Here is a 10174-nt window from a genome sequence, read left to right on the forward strand (position 1 = left end):
TAACTGTTGTGGATTTACGTGCTCCAGATTTCATAGAGTAAGAAGCATGATCTAAGGTATGTTTTTCTAACACTGCGACCAAGAATGCATTACTTGAACACTTATGAAAAACTTTCATTGGAAAATGTGTGAAGCAAAGCTATTCATTATACAAGGTGGAAGTCGATTCAAGACTAAGATGCCCTCATTATGCATCTACCATGTATGCATCTGCCTAGGAGCTACGTGCATTTAAGTTCCCATTATGGCAAACAGACATCTTAATCGTTATAGTCGATGGAGCGTAAAGCATAACTCACACAGGAGAAACAGATCTCAAAGACATAAATTTCCTAGGAGATTCAGGAGACCTAGAATATGCTAGATGGCAAGTAGAAGAGAGAGCTGTTAAGTGCTCCAGTAGAAGTAAAGACTTCAGTTTGAGATTATACATTACTAGACAACAGAGACTACACAAGTAAGCCATCTGACTCCACAATGAGCCATTTTAAGTGACCTGACAAAATAAAAAGCTTGCACTTGAAAAAAAACTCCTCCTAAAAACTAAAAACAGCCACCAAACAGAAATCCATGGGAAGAAAGGCTTCCCTACATCTGTTGATCTTGTTTTCTATTTGACTCTCTGAGTTACCCAAGTGCAAGCAGATCTACACAAAATCTTGTAAGTCATTAGATGTGGGAAAAAAACAACTCAGCACTTGCAGAAGCAATCTCTTAGGCTTATGTCTCAAAGCAGTGCATCTCAGAAAAATCGTTTAATATTTCAAAATTTCCAATAAACTGCAATAAATTGTAATAAGGGTTGACCTAAGAAGAAGAGTAGTTGCCATTCTGTTGCCACATTTGTTCATTCACTACCCATGTAGGTTTCTTTATGTTTGCAAGATTAGCTTTCCTTTCTAGTAAGTGTGATGATAATTCTTCAAACTTTGGCATCATTTCACTTAGGCCTTTTGATTCCTATCTCTATGCTGGAATTTTCTTCCCTTTTACTTTGCTACTTACCTGCTCATCTCTGTTCTCTCCCACCCTCCTTAAAAGTAGACACCCTTGAATCTTTTCTCCCTTCTTTCTACTCCCATTCCATTCTGCTTTTTTCTTCTTACACGGGTTCTTATTCATTCATGTCTTCTCTCTTCCTTCCTCCAATGCAGACCACTGCCTTTTCAGCACCTTACCCTTTGTCTCTCTGTCCTGTGGCTGGGAGAATGAGGCCAAGGTTTGGGCATGCAGAGCAGCTCTGGAGATCTCGTGATCCATTCCTTGCACAAAATCCCTCTTCATATGAAGAGTCTCATCAGCTCCCGCCTTCTCACATTTACGTTATTTATCCAGTTCCTTTCTAATCTGTGGACTTCTTTTCCTGAAAACCAATTTACGTGTTACAACATAATCGCTTTGTTAGGATAGAAGAGCAGCTCAGAAATGAGTCATCTGGTCAGGTCTCTCAGAAAATACACGACTGCAGCCAGGAATTCAACCTGACTTAAAGACAGTTTCACAGTCTTGGGTGAGTTTCATTTCCTCGACAGCCGCAAGGCTGCTACGCTCGTACCCTATCAATCTGGACACTGGATTACTCGAGATTTCCTCGTGTCGCCAGTTCCACTCGTCGGTCTTTCTGTAGCTTTACCTGCAGGCTTCCTCGTGACAGAGAATGAAATTAATCTCATCTGATGTTAGACATCTATTGATTACAGATACCTACATTTAACTGGTTAGCCAGGGCTTCCTTTATAGGAACCTCTCTTAATGGAGAGAAATAGAGGTTTTTAGATTGCAATTCACTCGACCTGTTTTCTGTACCCACATTAGAAGGGGATGAATCGCATTGCACAAAGGCTTAACCTTCTCCATTTATTTATTGTAAGGGGAGCCTAGTGTTCAGTGGTACTCAATACACATGAGAGGTCTACATTTAGACAGATGAATCCCACCTGGATTCCTCACTGATTCTTCACTGGGCCTTGCGGTCCGGCTGAACTTACCTCCCACAAGTTTGGAGCTGACTGCAATGGGAAATCCCTATTACTTAAAGACATACACTTCCAAAGCTCCAAATCTGATGGCACTTTGCTTCTCACCTCTCCAAGGACACATGTTAGCTGAAGCATGTAATATATACAAATCATTTAGAAAGGTCCCAAAATCACACACTGCTTTAGTACAGCGGAGGCCTGTGTCAGCTCTGCTAGATCTTTCCACAGCCTTAAATAAACATCATTTAAAAATTGCTGACACATTTTTTACACTTTTAAGTCAGATATTGCCTTAGTATAGTTTTATTTATTTATGTCAGAGATAATGTATGAGCGCTTCCATTTCCTTTGCAAGATCTTTCTTCTGTCCTATTCCCTCACTTAACATGTCTGAGAAACCTCTTCAGAAATCATTAAGCAGTATCATCATTCATCTAATGAGACTCAGCACCATGTCACTTTATACCTAAACAAGCATACTTTCTCCAGTGTCTGTAATACGTAGGAACACAGATGAAAGCTTAAGCCACTTATAGCTTAGATAAATACAATGCTGAATGGCAGATGAAACCAGACTGTGTGAGCAACACCACTTATCTCAGCATCTTCAGTTGGCAAAAGATGCGTAAACCACGTCAAAGAGATCTACCATTCAAGAATCTTTCTATATCTGCCTCTCCACAACTGCTGTGGTGACCATCTGCCCAAAGGCTGTCCAAAGACAACTTTACCTCAAGAGTTATTCCACCAGCTTCTAGCCTGAGCTTATAGAATATAAGGTACAATTCATTTCAGGAATCCAGGCATACGGAAGGTAAGAGAGCTAAATCTCAGTTACCCTGTGGTTCTCCGAGAGTCTATGAAGGGAAAGAAGCACCTCCACAGGACAATACATCCCATTCTCAGATAGGCATTTTGGCAAGGTCAGATGGTCTCTCTCCGTCCTAATTTCTCTTTTTAAAGGAGGTGAGAGTGACGACTTCAAACTTAGACAGGCAGTGAACTTTTAAATGTCTAAAGTAAAGTGAGATGAATCCCACTCCAAATGGCTGCGGTGGGAGAGGACCTGATTGACGTAGAGCAGCTTCATGCTGGTTGACAAAAAGGCGAAGTGAGATGTAAGCTGGCTTAATATCCTAGCTTTGGCACATGTGGAGCTTTACAGTTGTTGTGCAAAATCTGTAAGGAGCCTGCAACCCAGCTCTCACACAGGCTGCCTTGTGGCTCATCATTCAGGACACGGCCAGGAAGGTGTGAGCCAAAGACATGGAAGACATGGAAGGGGTGGCTCACAGGCTCTTGTCTTGACAACTCAGCAATGCAGCAAATTGTCCCAATCACAGGGAAAGAAATACGAAGATGGAAATCCAGACCTGGCTCTGTACCACATTAAAAGAAAAAATCTGAAAGACAATACAAACACTGTATTTGAAATGGTATCAGAATTCTCTAAAGCCTTGACTTTACATTAGTCCTTCAAGAGCCAGCTCCAGAAGATGCCCTTCTCTCACAATTTTTATCCAAAATACTAAAGCTAATATTTATCCAAGCAGAAAATATAAAATGGAAGAAAAAGATATTCATCCCTCATGTCATGTGAGCTAAATCCCAAGAACGTTGTTGGGCAAAGTAACGAATGCTTCCCTTGCTTTAAGTAAGTAGATGTTTGTACATCCAAACAAAACATAATGTTTCCCCCGAGGTTCACTGAGGAATAAAGACAGCATTGATAACCATAGCAGGACGGAAGGTTAAGATTTCACTTAACGGCCAGAATTCTATCCTGTTAACTATACTATAAATTCTATTTTTCCACATTACTATGGAATATGAGTTCTACATGAACCGGATCAGAAAAAAGCCTCCTTACATGGGGTTCCTGAGCTGAACTCAAACAGGATAAAGCTCTCCTAACTTGCTCACGCACAGGGGAAAAAAAAAAAAGACTTGAATTTAGGGTGTTAGATTCTAGAAACGCATCATCAGCTGATTTTTTTTTTCTTTTTAAATGCTTTTCTTTCCCAGAAAGTTGAAAAACACAATTCTAGTTCTTCTACAGGACCAGAAACCAGATAGACAATAACCACGGTTTGTTATTAAAAATATACAAAAATCATAAAAACTAAACGCGAGTCCTGACTCATGTCTTCTAAATCCCTTGCATTGATCACACTGCGTAACTAAATGAGATTTACTGGATGTCTGTAAACAGCACAGGCAACAAAGTCAGAAATCTTTTAGTCAAGAGACAGAAACAAATCTTTTCTATCAAACCAACCCAATTTTCAATACAAAAAGAAGGAAATTTTACTGCATGTGAGTAACATTTACTCACTGCCGAGAGGCAGAGAAGACAGTAACAAATATCAGGTGCAGAAATTGGCCGCAGGGACAAGGAGGGGACTTTTTAAATCCAGTAGATGTGCAAGTCTGGGAAGATGGAGGAGGAGGACGTGCATCTCATCCAAGGAACACCTGAACTTAATAAAACCCTAAGGAAGGCTACGGAAAACACCATGCATAGCAATTTAGTCCCACCACTGTCATAAATACCAAATAGAGGTATTTCAAAGTAAAGCTTCTCCATCACTTGTCATGTTCTGTGGCTGTGAGTTGTTGAAGCTTGCAGCAGAGCTAGGGTGTGGGGTGCACCTCTCACCGAGCTGCTCCTTCTGCTGCAGTTTTCATTCACTTAAAAGAGCGACTCAGTAGCCAAGGATGGTCATGGAAAAAGCACATGAGCCAAATCAAATCCACCAGATTTTGAATATTTCAGTAAGGCTGAAACAACATTGTAAAAAGTGATTTTTGTCCTCTGTGAGGTATCGACTTCAGTCTTTGATGGTCATTTAAAAAAGCACATGTAACCACATCTGTAGGGGCAGGGAAGTTTCCCAGTTGCAGAGAAGGAGCCTTGTGACTGAAACGTAAAGACTTAGTTAGACATGAAAGTAGTCTGGATCTGCTTCCTAGCCGGGGGTTCATCTTGAGGGAACATGCTAACAGAAAAATAAATGGAAAAGATGTTTGCTGGCAAGAAGAAACCTAGAAAGCAGCAATGTTAACAAAAAGATGGTGTAAAGGAGATAAAGCTGAATGAAAAATGCCTGAATATTGTGTGACATAAAAGCAATAAAGCAACAACACTCGGGGTTATTTTCCCAGAACCTGCCAAATCCCATTAGAAACCTGCATCAAGCCTGCAAAATCAAACAGACAGCAGTTTAAAAAATACCAGAATTAAGGTTATCTCTTAATTTTATCCTCTTCTTCCACATAAGACCCAAGGCCTTATTCAGTGCGTGCTATCCAAATCCCATACCGAACACAAATTAGATTTTCTCCTCAGTGTCCCCATGGCGATCACCCGTAGTATTTCAGTGCTCCACAAAATTTCTGCTTAACGTCACAAAACCTCTGAGGAGGGAATTGCTGTTACAGAGAATATTATCCTTCATTTAAAAATAGAAATTACAGACACTACCACAGCATCCATGTGCCCGGGTATCCCAATTGAAAATCAGACACTTGGAGAGGGCAAGAGTGACCCTCACCTTTCCTGGCCCTCGGGGAACTCAGTGGCAGAGGGGACCCAACATCTGGTGCAGCACTGATGGGGTATGGCCAGACCCCTGCCTAAAAGCAGCCTTGGGGCCCCATGCTGGCCCCCTCAGCTGAGTGGCACTGGCTGGCCAGTGTCCGGAAAGAGCTGGCTGTCTTGGAAAGAGCTGGCTATCAGGGTGCTAGAGCACAAGCCAAGCAGACATTCAAGAGGTCCTGACGTCCAAGCTTGCTCCGTGACTCTCTTTTATTCAGCAGTATGGAAAAGGCCAAAAAGTAAACAGTCATTCTCTCTTTTGCCTCTTTGATTACAAGTCTGCAGGAAACTAATACCTTCCTAACTCATTCCCAAAGCACTGTTAAAGTCTTTGCTGAATCATTAAAAGGTTTTTGAAAAAAAAAAAAAAAGTATTTCTGATATCACATGCACAAAAGTACAGATTAGAGGTGACAAGTTATCTTCATTTTAACTTTTCCTTCTATCCCTGAGTACTCGAGTGTGCAGTATTAACATTCTTTCAAAAGCTTAAAAAATCTTTAAGAAAAATAGTAATATAAGCAGTTATACTGTCCCTTACCTGTCTTATTAGTAGGCGCCTAAGTAAGATTTCTCCTTTTTGTACTAATAGGATATTCATCAGCAGTGAGTGCTGATGCAATTCAGCAGCAATGCTTGATGTGATGCTGTGATTAAAAAAGACCAGCGATACCTTTTCATTAATAGATGAAAGATGCTGAATAGAGGCAAGGAGCTGACTTACTGCTGAGTTTTGCACGTGTGACATCAATACTGAGAGACCTTTTTTCTGTGCGTTGTTCTGGTGTCAGTGTATTTAAAAGGTTACCAAAAATTACCTGAAAGCAGGACAAAGTGTCTTTAAATGAGAGACTCAAAGGCTTTGATTTCTTTGATTTATCAAAACAAAGCTGGGTGTTGACTTTACTGCTTCATGATGACTAATGCCAGGTACTGAGAAGATCTTCCATCTAACAAAGAAAAGCTTTAACAGAAATAATAGCTAGAATATAACAGAGGGCAGATCCAAACTAAAGGAATATATTTGGAACAGTTGCAACAAATTACCAAGAGAACAAGTGAATTTTATGCTTCTTCATGTCTTCAAACAGAAACCAGAACCCCTTCTTAAAAATATGCTTCAGAAAAATCCAAGTGATTTTTCCCAACTTTAAAGTTAAGTAAGAATCAGGGGTAAATATATAAGTGGTAAAGGCTAAATAACATTAATTACCAGATTTTCTGGCCTTGAAGTTATTCCTTAGCCTTTCTGTGAACCAGAAGTAGTTTCAGCTATCTGTTGACAGCAGAGGAACTGTGAGGTCCCAGAATCTTGCCAGATTTTGGCAAGAAGCAATCTCTAATCTTTCTGCCTCCGTCTCTGTCCTCCCAAAAGCGTCTCTCTGTCCCTGTCCCTACCGTTCCTTACCATCCCACTCCTCTCTAGCATCCCTAATCTATAGTGGGAGGCAGTGGAGGGCAGAGAGGGGACTGGGAATGAAACTTTTTGCTTTCAGTTCTTCCATCCTAAGTAAAAAGCTTAAACTTAGAAGAGCTATAAACGGAAAAAAGGAAAAAAGGAAAAAAGGAAAAAAATAAAAAAGGAAAAAAGGAAAGGGTTGGAGCACCTCTGCTATGAGGACAGGCTGAGAGAGTTGGGGTTGTTCAGCCTGGAGAAGAGAAGGCTCCGGGGAGGCCTTATAGCGGCCTTCCAGAACTTAAAGGGGGCCTACAGGAGAGATGGGGAGGGACTCTTTATCAGGGAGTGTAGAGATAGGATGAGGGGTAACGGTTCTAAAATGAAAGAGGGGAGATTTAGGTTAGACATTAGGAAGAAATTCTTTCCTGTGAGGGTGGTGAGGCGCTGGAACAGGTTGCCCAGGGAAGTTGTGGCTGCCCCATCCCTGGAAGTGTTCAAGGCCAGGCTGGATGGGGCTTTGAGCAGCCTGGTCTAGTGGGAGGTGTCCCTGCCCATGGCAGGGGGTTGGAACTAGATGACCTTCAAGGTCCCTTCCAACTCTCACCATTCTATGACTCTGATTCTATGAAACTGGAAGGCAAACCCTCCCAGACACTGCATTTCCAGTTGCCAGGGAGGACACAGGCCCATGGAGTGTTGGGTAGACGTGAGCTGCGGAGCATTTCTGTGATTTCGTGGCTTGCTTTGCAGCGTGTCCTCCCCTCTTCTGCGGCACAAAGCACTGGGAGGAGAGGACGGGGAGGCTCAACAGCTCATTCCTCCTCCACCTCCTTCCCAAACCGCCTCTGCGTGGGTTTTTCACACATGACACACACACAGGCACACCAAAGGTTGCCACTTTGTCGAGCTGCTATAGATTGTTTGTACAGGGGGCTCTGCAGAGCGGTACCTGCCCATCCCTGCCGTCGCCTGGCAAGCGTCAACGCGCACACTTAACAGAGGTAAAATGGCATCAGAATCACAGAATGGTCAGGGTCGGAAGGGACCTTCAGAGATCATGCAGTCCAACCCCCCTGCCAAAGCAGGGTCACCCAGAGCAGGTTGCACAGGAACGTGTCCAGGTGGGTTTTGAATGTCTCCAGAGACAGAGACTCCACCACCTCTCTGGGCAGCCTGTTCCAGTGCTCTGCCACCCTCAGGGTAAAGAAGTTCCTCCTCAGGTTGAGATGGAATTTCCTGTGTTCCAGTTTGTGCCTGTTGCCCCTCGTCCTGTCGCCAGGCTCCACTGAGAAGAGCCTGACCCCATCCTCCTGACACCCACCCTTTAGATATTGATAAGCGTTGATGGGATCCGCTCTGTCTTCTCTTCTCCAGGCTGAACAGACCCAGGTCCCTTGGCCTTTCCTCGTAAGAGAGGGGCTCCAGGCCCTTCATCATCTTCATAGCCCTCTGCTGGACTCTCTCCGGTATCATTCACTGATTTCCACCTATGGAAAAACAGCTTTTTTTAAAATTTAAAAAAAAAAAAGCCAACTGAGGAAGGCAATAGGGATTCTCAGGCCCCGCAGCCGAAATCCCCGGCAGGGCGGCGCGGGTGGGCCCCGCCACCGAGAGCGCTGCTACCAGCACAAATGACATTGGTACGACGTGACGTAGAACGGCGACACACAATGTGTCGTGAGCGACACGACACTGTGGCTACCAGCCCAACAGAACAGCTGCCCCGGCCGGGAGCCTGGGGACCCGCTCCGGTGCCGGGAACGGCCGTTCCGGATCGGGCGGGAACAGATCGGGCCGGGGCGGGGTTTGAACGCTCCCAGAGCCCGTGGGGCGGCGACATCAGGGGCAGCCGCCCGCCACCTCGCGAGAAAATGAAAGAAAAGGCTTCTGCCGAAACCCGGGATCGAACCAGGGACCTTTAGATCTTCAGTCTAACGCTCTCCCAACTGAGCTATTTCGGCTGCTGTTTGGCCCCCGTCTCAAGGGGTAATACTAAGGGATTTTTCTCCACCCATCACCTGGGCGATATTTGTGGGGCATGATTTAAATAAGGCAGATGTTCTTCGTCCGACATTGCCGGATACCGCCAACGCCGCAAACGAGTTGATGACGGGTCTTTGCAAATAAAATTATGCCTTAAGGCAAAGACAAATGCTGCAATAACACAAAGCTATATGCATACGCCTATGCACACTACATAACCTGCATGCATTTAGTACCAGGATAAAGGTGTTTTGGCTGTGGCTCCCTGGATTATTTCAGGGGTAACAGGAACTCGAAGATACTGTGGGATTCAAGAGTGTTAAATTGGCAGTATTTTTGCTTCAGTTTTCAGAGACTTCATTTTGAAGTCCGGCAAATTCCATACCGAGCTGACGGAGCATGAGTAAACACAAATAGAAAGGGCACCTCCATCCTCATCCTCCATCCCCCTTCCACAGGGAAACGTTGTAACTCTGCATAAATCACAAAGCCGGTCAAAGCACAGTTACAAGAAAAATAGTTTATTCTCACAAACTTTCGGTTAGGCCTTTATTTCAACAGGCGACTGTTACCACGCTCTTGTGGCTGCAGCTTGAAGGCAGCGGATGTACCCCAGAGCACACATTACATCAGCACACGTGGCACTGCTGCTGGACACTCACGTCTCAAATTTGTTGTTTATTTGCACATCCCACAGCTCTAGAAAAAGCTACCTGCGAGACCATCCCCTATTCACACTCCCAGAAATGGCGCTTTGCAAGATTGTCCGCTGCTTCCCCCTCCAGTTAGTCAAAAAAAGACAAATCAACCTCTCCCTCTTCCACAGTAGTAGAGGAGTTTAACAAATCCCTCCTTTTTTGAGGGTGGAAGAAGCAGCCTTTTCCCAAACTGTCCCTATGAATAGTTGGTGACACACATCCGCTATTTTCTCTTACTTTCAAATAGCGTATATTTTTTCCTCAAGTTCTCCCACTTAGAATCACAGAATGGTTTGGGTTGGAAGGGACCGTCAAGATCACCTAGTTCCAACCCCCTGCCATGGGCAGGGACACCTCCCACTAGACCAGGCTGCTCAAAGCCCCATCCAGCCTGGCCTTGAACACTTCCAGGGATGGGGCAGCCACAGCTTCTCTGGGCAACCTGTGCCAGTGTCTCACCACCCTCACAGTAAAGAATTTCTTCCTAATGTCTAACCTAAATCTCCCCTCTTTCATT

The 10174-nt window shown here is 44.0% G+C and overlaps 1 non-coding gene across 1 annotated transcript; it reads right to left on the minus strand.

The window, feature by feature from the left end:
• Positions 1-8864: 8864 nt before the first annotated feature.
• Positions 8865-8937, minus strand: TRNAF-GAA (transfer RNA phenylalanine (anticodon GAA)). The gene has a single exon. It is a non-coding gene; the product is annotated as a tRNA-Phe (tRNA).
• Between the last annotated feature and the right edge of the window lie 1237 nt (positions 8938-10174).

The sequence above is a fragment of the Chroicocephalus ridibundus genome, chromosome 1 (genome assembly GCF_963924245.1).
Source record: "Chroicocephalus ridibundus chromosome 1, bChrRid1.1, whole genome shotgun sequence".
NCBI classification, from domain to species: domain Eukaryota; kingdom Metazoa; phylum Chordata; class Aves; order Charadriiformes; family Laridae; genus Chroicocephalus; species Chroicocephalus ridibundus.